This window comes from Camelus dromedarius, chromosome 17 (genome assembly GCF_036321535.1).
Source record: "Camelus dromedarius isolate mCamDro1 chromosome 17, mCamDro1.pat, whole genome shotgun sequence".
Taxonomy (NCBI): domain Eukaryota; kingdom Metazoa; phylum Chordata; class Mammalia; order Artiodactyla; family Camelidae; genus Camelus; species Camelus dromedarius.
The window spans coordinates 14,331,495-14,345,855 of NC_087452.1; positions in this window are offsets into that span (position 1 = coordinate 14,331,495).

Sequence of the window (14,361 nt, forward strand, 5' to 3'; positions counted from 1 at the left end):
AGCAGTAGTTCTTAATCAGACGTAATGTTCCCCCATGGGTACTTAGCAATGTTTGGTGACATTTTTGGTTGTCACACTAGGAGAGGGAATGTGCTCCAGATGTGTAGTAATCTGGAATGCCCATAAACATTCTACAGTGCAAAAGACAGCCACCAACAACCCAAAATTATCCATCCCAAAATGCTAGTAGTGCCTAGGTTGAGAAACCCTGGGCTACATGAGGGAATAAAGCAAATGCACTCAGAATTAGGCCACAAGGTACGTTAACGTTATGTAGCAGCTATTTACAAAGGCCCAGACAAGGTTCGGTTGTGACCATAGTGCTCTTATCTGCCTTTATGTCTTAACTCATTTAATTCTCTATATAACTCTGTCATGTGGGGGTATGATGATTATATTTATTCCACAGATGAGGAAACTGAGTTCCTGGGAGATGGGATTATGTTGAAGTTGCAAAGTTAGTATGAGGTAGAGCCATAATTTGTATCTGGAAGTCAGCCTCAAAAGTGTACCATCTTAACCATGGTGCGAGTTCCTGTTGCGACCTCTCTTAATAAGAACAGCAGTTTTTATCAGAGGAGGAGTTTGAGAATCTGGGTTATAGTTTCACTGTAGCTGTAATATCTCTGAGCTTCAACTTCCAAAAGCAGAGATTGAGATTTGGCCAATTGTACTGTCCTTTTAAGGTTCTTCTTTAGCTTAAAAATTGTATTCTTCTTTTGGTCAACTAATCTTCGACAAAGGAGGCAAGAACATACAATGGAATAAAGACAGTCTCTTCAGCAAATGGTGTTGGGAAAACTGGATGTCAGCATGTAAATCAGTGAAGCTAGAACACTCCCTTACACCATACATAAAAATAAACTCAAAATGGATCAAAGACTTAAACATAAGACAAGAATACAATAAACCTCCTAGAAGAAAATATAGGCAAAACATCATCTCACATATATCTCAAAAATGTTTTCCTAGGGCAGTCTACTCAAGCAACAGAAATAAAAGCAAGAATAAACAAATGGAACCTAATGAAACTTACAAGCTCCTGTACAATAAAGGAAACTATAAGTAAAACAAAATGACAACCTGCAGAATGGGAGCAAAGTTTTGCAAATGAAACTGACAAAGGCTTCATCTCCAGAATATATAAGCAGCTCATACGACTTAATAAGAAAAAACCAAACAACTCAATCCAAAAATGGGCAGAAGACATACAACTAAATGATCAATAGGCACATGAAAAAATGCTCCATATCACTAATTATCAGAGAAATGCAAATCAAAACTACAATGAGGTATCACCTCACACCAGTCAGAATGGCCGTCATTCAAAAATCCACAAATGACAAATGCTGGAGAGGCTGTGGAGAAAGGGGAACCCTCCTACACTGCTGGTGGGAATGCAGTTTGGTGCAGCCACTATGGAAAACAGTGTGGAGATTCCTCAAAAGACTAGGAATAGACTTACCATATGACCCAGGAATCCCACTCCTGGGCTTGTATCCAGAAGGAAATCTACTTCAGGATGACACCTGCACCCCAATGTTCATAGCAGCACTATTTACAATAGCCAAAACATGGAAACAGCCTAAATGTCCATCAACAGGTGACTGGATAAAGAAGGTGTGGTATATTTCTACAATGAACTACTATTCATCCATAAAAACCGACAACATAACACCATTTGCAGCAACATGGATGTTCGTAAAGAATGTCATTCTAAATGAAGTAAGCCAGAAAGAGGAAGAAAAATACCATATGAGATCACTCATATGTGGAATCTAAAACAAAACAAAACAAATACAAAACAGAAACAGACTCATAGACATAGAATACAAACTTGTGGTTGTCAAGGGGGCAGGGGATGGGAAGAGACAGACTGAGATTTCAAAATGTAGACTAGATAAACAAGATTATACTGTATAGCACAGGGAAATGTATACAAGCTCCTATGGTAGCAGCAAAAAAAAATGTGACAATGAATATGTATATGTTCATGTATAACTGAAAAATTGTGCTCTACACTGGAATTTGATACAACATTGTAAAATAACTATAACTCGTTAAAAAATACTGTATTCCTCTGGGGGAAGGATATAGCTCAGTGGTAGAGTGCGCATCAAGGTCCAGGGGTCCTGGGTTCAATCCCCAGTACCTCCATTAAAGTAAATACAGCCTAATTACCTTCCCCTTCCCCCCAAAAAGTATACAGTGTAGTATGTCAATTATAGCTCAGTAAAACTAGAAAGGAAAAAAAATTTTTTAATTTGTATTATTCTTCTATTAAGCAAATAGTATCCTTTCTACAAAGTTTTGAATGCCTGATATGATATTGGCAATATCTGGGTGCTTGGAAAACACAGGAAAGATACTATTCTGTGTAAAAAGACAATAAAATAAGATTCCAAGACTTAGAGAGTTTACATACTCAATTAACAGTCTAAATTTCATCAGAGGTGTTTACACAAATTTCTGTGCACCCATAGAAAAATAGATTAGATTAGACTAAAATATGAAGTCCAATTTTACCAGTGAAAAAACTGAAGGCCACAGCATTTGAATGATATCAGCAATAACATAGATCGGATTTTAGTACAAATATATTATATTTTAAATAGTTTCAAAAGAAATTGTGCATTTACAGTTATGCCATTCTTTGTAGAGTCATATAACTCATATGAGGGAGCAATTCTAAGTCAGTGCCTACTGTGAAAATAATGCCAAATTGTGTCTAGTTCAGTTTACCATTGAAAATTCCTTATATTTCCCCCCAAGTATGGGATACTTAGTGTAATAGTTTCCTAAGGCGAAGTGTCACAAACTGGTGGCTTTAAATGATAGAAATTTATTCTTTCCCAGTTCTGGAGGGTAGAAGTCCAAAATGAACGTTTCTCTAGGCCATATTCCTTCTGAAGGTTCTGGAGAAGAATCTTTCCTGGCCCTTTGCTTGCTTCTAGTGGCTTCCAACAATCTGTGGAGTTTCTTAGCTTGCCGCTGCATGGCTCCAAACTCTGCTTTTGTCTTCCTGTGGCCTTCTCTGTGTGTATCTCTGTAAGTCCTTTCCTCTTCTTATGAGGATAACAGTCACTGGATTTAGGGCCAACCCTCATGTTATATGACCTCATATTAACTAATTATACTTGCAAAGATGCTATTTCCAAATAAGGTCACGTTCTAAGGTTTCTCTTGGGCATGATTTTGAGGGAACTCTATTCAACTCACTACTTCTGGTATCATAGCTAAATATAACTCTGTATGAGAAAAGGAATATTTACATGTATGATGTGCACCCAAAAGAAAATGATCTCGCAGATGTAGTTTTCCACCGCTGTATCTTTAAACACTAGAATCAGATGCAACATAATGAGACACTTAAATTATTATAAGCTGTAAGACCTGAACCAACTCATATTAACAATCCCAACTCATGCATGTTGAGCAGAATTGCCCACACAGTTTTTTTTTTTCCACTTTCTTTGGTGCATGGTTAATTCCATTTAACTAAAATGACATTTGATGTGCATTTCCCTGAGAGAAAATGATGAATCATTGTAATTATTTTATCTTTTTGTGATTTTTCCTGTGTATCTAAATGATTCTTTTAAAATGAATATTACCCTTTTAGATAGATCAAAATGTTCTAACCTTTATTTTGCACATTTCAAAGTTCTTAACCCTGTGATTTATCATTATTCTTTTGTGAGGTACTTTTTTGGGTATTTACCATTATCACTGTAGAAAAATCGTTTATAATAAGCTCTATCAGAGTCATATAAAAATTTCATGGCATTCATATACATGGGAGTGTTTTTTAATAGTTTGAATTCATTGACTTCTATATCAAGTGATGGTGAAAGTATTAGTAGAATAGGGTGCTTCTAAAGAGCCATATTCTGAGAACAATGTAAAAAATTAATCTGATACAAAAATGAAAAAGGAAACCAGTAAAGTCACTTCTAGAATAGCACCATAAAGCCCTCTAAAAATTTGTTCCTACAGAAGGGTAATAAAAATACCTTAAAAATAGTTTAAAAAATAACTTTTTCAGTGCTCAGGAAATTAATCAAAGACTTCCAACAACAGGATGAGTTTATCCAAGAAAAAAATAGCTGAATCTTGTTAAGAACAGCACACTTTTAAGTTTGCACTGTTTATACCCCCTCTTCCCTAGGTCTTTGGTAGACTTGAAAATCAGCAACCTTGCAAACACAATATATGTGGAAAGTAGTGGCCGAGCAGTAACTGGACAGGCAGAATGGGTTCAGAGCTCCTGCCAAAATCATACACCTAGAGAACCTTCACTATTTGATCTGTCTGACAGCTCCTAGAAAAGCTTCATTTTCTGTATTTGTCTTTATTGGACTGACTTAGAGCTTACCCAACAGAAAAAGCTTTTTCCTCAAGGTGCTTGCTGAAAATAATTAGGAACAATTGTTTAACTTTAAAGCTTACTGAGGCAGTGATACTAGTTAGGGTAAATAAGAAGATGGCCAAAAAGACTTAAAAAGGAAAATTGAGTAATGTTATGTCAGAGGAGGCTTTGAAAAGCTCTGATATATTCTGGATAATATAGAAGGCCATACATACGTTTAAGCTTTTCACAGGCCGAGGAAAGACCAAAGAAAGCCGTGATTTTGCACCTCTGTCTGACATTGAAATTCTGCACAAGGGGGAAGTGAATGCTAAGACAGAACAGAATTACAAAACTGCCAAACTTCTAAAGGTTTGTCCCAGCACACACGGAGTCATTTGGCAAAGGATGAGAGACTTACTCATTTAGAGCTGTTAAGAAAGTCTTTGTCCACTGATTAGCTGACCACAAAACTAATTGAGCTGAGATTTCAGTGGCATGTGATAAAAAATACAAACTTTATGTAAGTTTGCTGCTGCAATAGTAACAACAACAAACCCTGGTGAGGAGAGTATGTAATTTCCAGAATTGTCCCATTAAATTATTTGAATCATTCATTGTTTAATAAAAGGTTGCAGAACACACAAACAAGGAAATATGTCCACCAAACAGGAAAAAAGCAGTCAATAGAAAATATCTATAAGTTTAGACATTGGAATAAACAAAGACATTAATCAGATATCATAAATATGTTCAAAGAAGTAAAGGAAGCTATGTCTAAAAAATTACAGGAAATAATTCCTCAGCAAATAAGAGCTTAAAATTATTTTTTAAAGAAATAGGAAATCTGGAATTGAAAATTACATTAAGTGAAATGAAACGTATACAACAGAGGCTCAACAGCAGATCTGAGTCGGCAAGTTCTGAATCAGCAAACTTAAAGATAGATCAATTGAGATTATCCAGTCTGAGAAAAAACAAAACAAAAATGAAAAAAAACGGTATCTCAGAGACCTGTGGTGTATCATCAAGTGGTCTAACATATGCATTATTGGAGTTCCAGAGTAGATGAGAAAGAGAAGGAGGCAGAAAAAATTTGAAGAAATAATGGCTCAAAAATCCTAAGTTTGATGAAGAACATAAATGTATTCATACAGGAAACTCAAGACATTCCAAGTGCAGTAAACTCAAAGAGATCAACAGCTAGACACATCATAGTGAAATTGTCAAAAGTCAAAAACAAAGTCCACAAAAATCTTGCACATAGAGGTATATAGCAAATTTATTCTTAATTGTCTAAACTTGGAAGCAATCAAATGCCATTCATTAGATGAGTGGATAAGTTAACAATGCTGCATTCAGATAATAGATTATTATTCAGCACTGAAAAGAAATGAGCTATAAAACCATGAAAACACATGGCGGAAACTTAAATACACATAACTACATTAAATAAACCAATCAGAAAAGGCTACGTACTGTATGATTCCAGCTCTATGACATTCTGGAAAAGTCAGAACTATGGGGATGGTAAAAAGATCACTTTTTCCTAGGGGTGGTTAGGAGGGGGATTTAATAGGCAAAGCACAAGACAGTGAAAATACTCTATGATATTTTAATGATGGCTAAATGTCATTGTACCTTTCTCCAAACCCACATACAACACCAAGAGTAAATGCTAAGTAAACTATAGGCCTTGAGTAATTAATTATGTGTCACTGTAGGTTCATCGATTGTAACAGATACACCATCTGGAGAGTGATAATGGGGGAAGCTATGCATGTGTAGAAGTATATGAGAAATCTCTGTACCTTCTTCATTTTGCTGTGAACATAAAACTGCTCTAAAAAAATAAAATCTTAAAAAAATTGCAAAACAAAACAAATCAAAGCAGCAAGGATTCATGAAGTACAAGAGATTCTCAGTAAGTTTAATAGTGGACTTCTCATCAGAAACCAAGGAAGCCCAAATTGCTGCTTCTGTCAGTAGAAAGTATAGAAATAAAAATGGAGTAAAAGTCAGGTTTCTGGCTGAAATTAAGAGAAGAAGTATTGGCTTTTACCATGACTTTGCTGACTGTAATTACAAGTAGCAGTGAGAGTGAGATTAATATGCCATCTAAAAAATAGAATCATCTAAAAGAATATTTTTTCTGGCTTGTATGATTTCATAAATCATTTCCCCAGTATTCTTCAGTCCAAAATTAAGTCTAATCTATCATATTATATGCTTACTCTTAGTATAACATGTCAAATTAAGTCAAGTAGTTTATAAGTATATAATGACAGGTGCCAGCTCTGTTGGAATTCCATGTGTATTAAGCATTTGACACAGGCTTTATAGATTATTACAATTTCAGAGTTTTATATCTGTCAGGCTCCAAACTATTTAAACTGATTATTTGTTGGAGTACATTGTTGCTATGTGTGATGAAAGAAAATCAATAGGCTGGATGCAAAACAAACAAACAAAAAACCAGAAAAGGTCTTTATAATTTGGGAAGTCCTGTGACAAAAGAACTTTTCTGAGATCAAGAATGGAGAATAGATACAAATCGTAACTAGTCAAGCTAGACCAGTTTAAAACCTTGCTTGACTTCAGTTAATTAATTCCATCCACATGAATAAGGAATAACCTTCATTTTGTACATATACAGTCAGCCACACTCTTACTTATGAGACAATAAAGCATCAGTGGTTTTGTTACTAATATGACATCTTCGTATAAATCCTGGTCTGGGTCTTACAATGGCACCCATCCTCTCAGCTTTTATGCAGTTCAGAAGGGCTTCCTGTCATACTTCATTTTGAAATCTGATTCCATTTTTGTGATTCCCATTTGGGCCTTTGGTCATTTTTTTTGAATTGCCTGTTTGAGAGTTTGGATCAAGTCCACTCAGACACTTACATGAGTATGTGAGTGGTCCCTCATCTCTGCACTGTTTCTTCTCATCTTAGTACACATTTTCTATTATTTTGACCATGATTGACAGTTATTTGAGGCCAGGGGCTGTCTTTCATCTCCTATTCCACCTAGCACCCAACAAAGGTTTTGGTGCAAAAAGCATGCTCAAAATTTACCTGAGTGAATGAATAACTAGACTTTGTATATAAAGAAAATGTAATTAGTTGTAGGAAGTTTGGCCATCTCTTTCCTGGGCTATAGTTTTTTATTTTCTAGATACATGTTAGAGCTGATTTCCAGTTACCAGTCAATATCCTCTCTGAATTTGGAAGTAAATGCATCACTTCCTTATCTGTAAAATGGAATAAAAATAGTATTTACCTCTTAGAGCTGCTAAAGAGATTAAGAAATTCAGTGTATGGAAAGTTACATTAACTTACTCATTCTACAAATTCAAGTGAATGCCTGTTGCTAGAGATGTATCAGTGAACAAAGCAGCTGACAAATTCCTACTCTTGTGTAACTTGTAGGCTCTTAACAAGTTGAACACATGGTACAGGGTATACAGGTGAACTTGCTACTTGACCAGATAAAATCCAAACTCATGTTGCATAAGGTTGACTTGTGAGCGGGTAGAAAAGGTAGTAACAATTGCTTAAAGTGATTGTAGATTCAATGAAAAGTTTCACAGATGACTCAACTCATTCCCTTTATATTTTTGAGGCCAGTAAACTATAACAGTGACAAATACAATGATCTGATCTGAAGGGAGGAGGGGGGAGAGAGGAGAGATACTGAGTCTAAATATTCCAGCTGTGCAGTGACATTTAGAATGGCACTGTGGTTTAAAACACCCTGTGTGGGAAGCCTTAAGGAGTGTAGTTAACCACAAGATCGGTATGAGAAGTAGTATGATAAGGATAGAAAAAATAAGAAGGAATTTCTTTTAAATTCTAAGGCTATTGTAGAAGTGTGTATTCCAGAACAAGTGTTGTAATAATCTGGCTCCATTCTGTGTTAAATATAGTATGACTCTTACAACTCTGGAAGAAGTATGAATAAACCAGAATGCTTCTGGCGAAGAACAATCAGTGTATCAATGGGTGAAGAATAACACTTTATGGTAAAAGAGGAGTTTTTATGGAATTTCCAGATCTGAGATACAGAGAAGATTCGAGGAGAAAATAAAAGGTGAAAAATTGTATGAAGGAAAGTAGTTTGGACAGAATTCAGATCAAATGAGTGAAGCTAAGGAAAGGCAGATTTAAACTAAATGTGAATAAGAGCAGAAGGAAGTTAAAGTCCACACACTTGTGAAATTTATGAATTCGGTCCCTAGAGAAGAGTTCCCACAGAGGCTGGATGAAGGCACTGGCCAGGTCCATCCCAGTCTGTTTCTTTTGAAAACATGGCCCCTTTTGACTTTGGTTTACTTGTCAAGATCTGATGGCTCATTTTTTGAGAAAGTTTACATAGACTCAAAAAGTTTTAAACAAATAAAAATAAATGTGGATAATCTTTAAAAGTGTAGGTTTTATTATTATTATTGCTAATAAAACTCTTTTCTTGGGAATCTACCAAGCATAGCAGTCATAAGTTGGTCAGTGAACTTTGAAATTCATTTTTCCTTTAAATGTCATGTCTTAAATCTTGATTAATTATTTCCCCAGCCTCTCTAAATCATAAAATCAATGAAGATTGAGATCAAGAGGTTAAGGGACGCTTATAAAAGGGCACCCCCTTTTTTTTTCTTTTTCTTTTTTAACTTTTATTGAGTAATAGTCATTTTACAATATTGTGTCAAATTCTAGTGTAGAGCACAATATTTCAGTTATATATGAACATATATATATTCAGTCACATTTTTTTTAATATGAGCTACAACAAGATGTTGTTTATATTTCCCTGTGCTATACAGTATAATCTTGTTTATCTATTCTGCATTTTAAAATCCCAGTCTGTCCCTTCCCACCCCCCACCCCTCTGCTAACCACAAGTTTGTATTCTATGTCTATGAGTCTGTTTCTGTTTTGTATTTATGTTTTGTTTTTAGATTCCTCATATGAGCGATCTCATATGGTATTTTTCTTTCTCTTTCTGGCTTACTTCACTTAGAATGACATTCTCCAGGAACATCCATGTTGCTGCTAATGGCGTTATGTTGTCAGTTTTTATGGCTGAATAGTATTCCATTGTATAAATATACCGCATCTTCTTTACTCAGTCATCTGTTGATGGACATTTAAGCTGTTTCCATGTCTTGGCTATTGTAAATAGTGCTGCTATGAACATTGGGGAGGGCACCCGTTTTTTGAATGCTGTGTTGATGCTAGAGATGGCAAATAGGTTTCTTCATTCAGCTCCACTTCATTGGAAATGACTACCTAGATATCTGTGAGAACAAGAGTTCTGAAGCAGAATCATTGATTATGAGGGAAAAAGTACCGTGGTGGGCATTGTCTGTCATTTGCAGAGCACTTTGTTACACACATGTCACACAGCAAGAAATTAAGAGAGTTACTTGGTCGATTATAATTCATCCTTTCAGCCTTGATGCTCTAGTTCATATCTAGCTTCCCCTGCCAGAGGCCAGCCTGTCTGACTGGTAGCTTGTGAGACCCAAAACCAGATGCAGAAGCCATGGCCTTGCATGGACCTCCCTATTACTTCCCACATTTGCATAATGCCATCTCCTCGTACATCGCTCATAGTGGTCCTACTGTGACCAAACCCTCACTGATATATTTGACTAAACTCATGCACAAGGATGGGAACAGATGTGAAAGGTTGAACCAAGTGTACAGTATTTTCTATTGGGTAATAGTCCCTAATAAGAACAAACACCTAATGGTTCTCTATATAAAATAAGTCGTTAAGCAACACAGAGGTTTACATAGGCTCTTGCTTCAGTCAAATGTTGAGTCAAATCTTAGTATGGATTACTGCTGTGTGACTAGGAAGAGGAAATTCTAACACTGCACTTCTTGTGTTCCATGTTGCTTGTTTCTTGGATTAAGTGGAAGTTAAATGCTTTGTGCCGCTTTATTTCCAAGACTTGATTTGGAAGTTCCTTTGAAGGATAATATCTGTGCCCTATACAGTGTTAAGAATGACTTTATTTTTTAAAATAAATGTATTTTTATTGAAGTATAGTCAGTTTATAATATTGTGTCAATTTTTGGTGTACAGCATAATGCTTCAGTCATACATGAACATGCATATATTCGTTTTCATATTCTTTTTCATCATAAGTTACTACAAGACATCGAATATAGTTCCCTGTGCTATACAGTATGACCTTGTTTATCTGTTTTACATATATTAGTTAGTATCTGCAAATCTCAAACCTCCCGATTTATCCCTTTCCACCCACTTCTCCCCCTGGTAACCATAAGTTTGTTTTCTATGTCTGTGAGTCTGTTTCTGTTCTGTAAATAAGTTTTTTATTTTTGTAGATTCCACATAAGGGTGATATTATATGGTATTTTTCTTTTTCTTTCTGGCTTACTTCACGTAGAATGACCGTCTCCAGGTCCATCCATGTTGCTGCAAGAGAATGACTTTATTTTTAAAATGCCTTTATTTAGGCAGGGGAAGTGATCCGATCCTTTTGCCTTTTTGTTGTGACATGTGAGAAACATGTACTAAAATGTATAAGCATTAACTTTTTAAAACAGCCATGAAAAAGAAGTAGAAATATTACATTAAAGGATGCTTCCTCTTCTGATTTATTAATTAAAAGAAATAATAGATACACTTATAATGTTTTCCTTATGGCTTCCTAATAGAGATAGGCATCTGATTAAGCAAACCTTTCTCTGTTGCGCTCTCTCTCTCCCCGCCAGTCTCTAATCTATTATCTTCTACACAGAGAAAAATAGGGGAAAGCCCTTGAATTAACAAATTAAGGCAATTCTGTACATTTGGTAGGGTAAAAAATTTTTATAAATGCAGTCCCCCACTCCCCTCCTCTTCCTAATAGTGGTAGTTTATAATGTAGGAACTTTCATTTCTCATTTCTACCTAAAACCATTGTTAAAAAAAAATCGCTAAGAAATGGCAACATTTCTTCTCACCTATGTGCAACTCAATTTCTACAGCTAGTTTGAAGAAGATGCCAAAACCCATATCTAAAAAGAGATAAATAATAGTTTTCCTATTCCTGAAATATGTGCATAACCCAAACTCAATTTGACTAAGGGCCAAATATGGAATTCAGAGCGCACAGTGAGTTTATTTGAAGAATGCAGCAGCGTTTCCACATTTTCAATTGTATGCTCAATTTCCTACTTTAAAAATATCCAAAAGTTCATCAAGCATTCAGCCCCGCTGGGTAGTAGCAAGATGTGGGCACAGCAGAGCTCCCAAGAGTGCTTCAGTCTTTTCCTTAGGGGTATTCCTAATTAAAAACTGGCAGGGGCCTGCAGGTGCTTTGAATTGTTCTACACAGAGATCACCATGAGTTCCACATCTCTATAGAGGTGAAGATGAGGTCTGCTGAAAAAGGAAAAACCTACAGCAAAGAGAGAAAAGTGAACATGTCTCCTGGCTTGATCAGGTAAAAAGGGAATTCAAAGATTTCAAACTTAATATTCCTTTTCTTCTGCTCAGAATTCAGTTTTTGCTTGATCTTTCCAATTTAATGGTTTTTAAACATCAGGATGTGTCAGAATTACCTGGGAACCCTGGTTTTAAAAAAGCACAGGTTTTCCAGGGCTCCTTCCATTCATTCTTAACTGGATCCAGAATAAGTCCTGGGAATCTACTTTTATACCAGGGTCTTCAGAGATTATGACACATGATACTGTTTGAGCACAACAAATCACAGGGCAAAACATCCAATCAATAATATGAAACTTTAGAACAAAAACTACAGAGAACATCTAGTGAAGAATTAGTACAGTGTCATGCTAGAAACCCTCATGGTGTGACTCTGTCTGCTCTGCAGCTTAGTGACCATGAAGGAAGAGGGTCTTAGACCCTTCTGTGTGTGACCATCACCAGATGTCTGAGCAAAATGCATGTTCTCTGGCCTCAACGTTTTCCCCAGATATTTAATACATTTGACTTTGTACCCAGGAATGTCTGCTGTTAGCCTACAACCCGAATGGTCCTGCTGCACGTGGGTTCACAGAGTGCACTTGACAAAATTCTGTTTACAGAATGCCATCCGCACAACCTCGGCACCAAAGCATGATTATAACAGTGATAACTCCATACAGTCACAAATGAATTGAGAAGAAATGACTCCACATTACACTACGAAGTACATAGAATTTTCTCATGAAGTACATGAGCATTGGGTATGTCAGTGAGGATTCTTTTTCTTTAGTAATAAAATTTTAAATCACTCCAAGTTTATTTTTATTAATGAAAAAAACCACTTGGCTTATGAATTTTAAAATCCACTGTTAAGCTCTGTCTTCAGCAGTTAAATGATGCCACCAGAACTGTGACTCCCTAGTTCCTGCCTCTGCTGTCTGCATGCTAACTAATTTCTCTGATGCCAGCCTCTCCACTTTGAGGAAAAAGTGGTTACCAGAGCTCCATTCTCACAACCCCTCGGGTTCAAATCTGATGGTAACAGCTAGAATGTTGTCTGCTAGTCCCTGCAAAATCTTGAGAGTTACTCTGATTGGGCAGGTTTAGGTTATGTGGTTGGTGGAATGTGATTGGTTTAGATTTGGTGTGTGTATAGGTGGATGTGAAAATCCCTAAGACCCTACTTCTGGAGAGAACCCACTAACTGGTTGCTATTGCAAGAAGGAGGGGGAAGGATCCGGGGAGAAAACTCCAGTAAACACATACTGTGACATTGTGTATGTATAGAAGCAGTGAGAAACAGCGTGCAGGGTTAGTGCATGTAGGATTGACAGGTGACGGGTGTTGAAACAGACAAGCTAATATTGTGAGCTTTCTTGCTAGAAAACACAGCAAAGTACCAGAGCTATCAGTATTTAGGGTTTCTAATTAAGCCAGTTTAATTAATACCTTATTAGGATTGATGGTTGTTACTTGAACTCTTGGCTTCTCCTGTGCACGTGTCAGAAAGAACCTTTCAGAGTCTCTGTATATATGTGGGTAACCCTTTCTGGGGGTTCTTAACCTTTCTTATGCCATCGGCCCCTTTGGCAGTCTGAGGAAGCCCAAAAACCCCTTCTCAGAATAGTTTCTTAAAGCGTAAACTGCAAAGGGCTACAGAGCAAACCCATGATACTAAAAATTTCAGTATGTTGTAAATAAATCTGTGATTTAGAAATATGTGCTTCTTGAATAACTCATTACACTGTAAAATATGTTGTTGTTGTTGTTATTATTATTATTATTTTTACTTTTACTATCCCAGTTCACAGACCCACTGGATTTCTAGAGGTGTCCATGGACTCCAGATTAAGAAATCCTACGCTGGTAGCCTTCTAGCAAAGGTGACTATGTAATTCTCCCATTTGAAGCCCTCTCCTTGCTCCCAACTTCGAGATAAAGTCTGAAGTCCTGAGCATGACACCCAGGCCCTATTGTAACCTGAGCAGGCTCAGGCTCTCCAGCTTCCCTGTCTTGTCCTTGAAGCTCAGACCATCGTGGACCACACGCAGTCCTCTGAGAAGCATCTTCTCACCTCTGGGCATTTTCACACAGTGGGCACATGCCAGGAAGAGCTGTGTCTTGGTCTTGGCCGTTTTGCCTGTGGACTCTTAATCATCCTTTAGGATTCAGACTCACTTCCATCCCAGACTGAGCTAGCTGCCCCCCTCCTTGGGCTTCCACTGCACCCCCAACTCTTGTTACATACATCCTGGTAAAAAGCCAATAAACCGGAGGATCATTGTGCATAAGTAGCAGGAAAGTTCTCAGGCACATAGAACATTTACTCCCTTACTTACCCCTAGTGATAGCAAGTTTCCAGGCCGGGGTCTTCTTTAAAAACAGTAAGTGCCTGTATTGTTAAAACAATTTCAGTACTTTTTTCAGTTTTTGTGTCAAATGTTGGTATGAAGATAATTTGAGTATTCTATTTAATATGTAAATCTGAGATTGAAAAATATAAACTCTGGAGTTAAGAGTCAATTTACGTATTTGTGTGTATTTTAAATTGCATCATCAAATGGCTA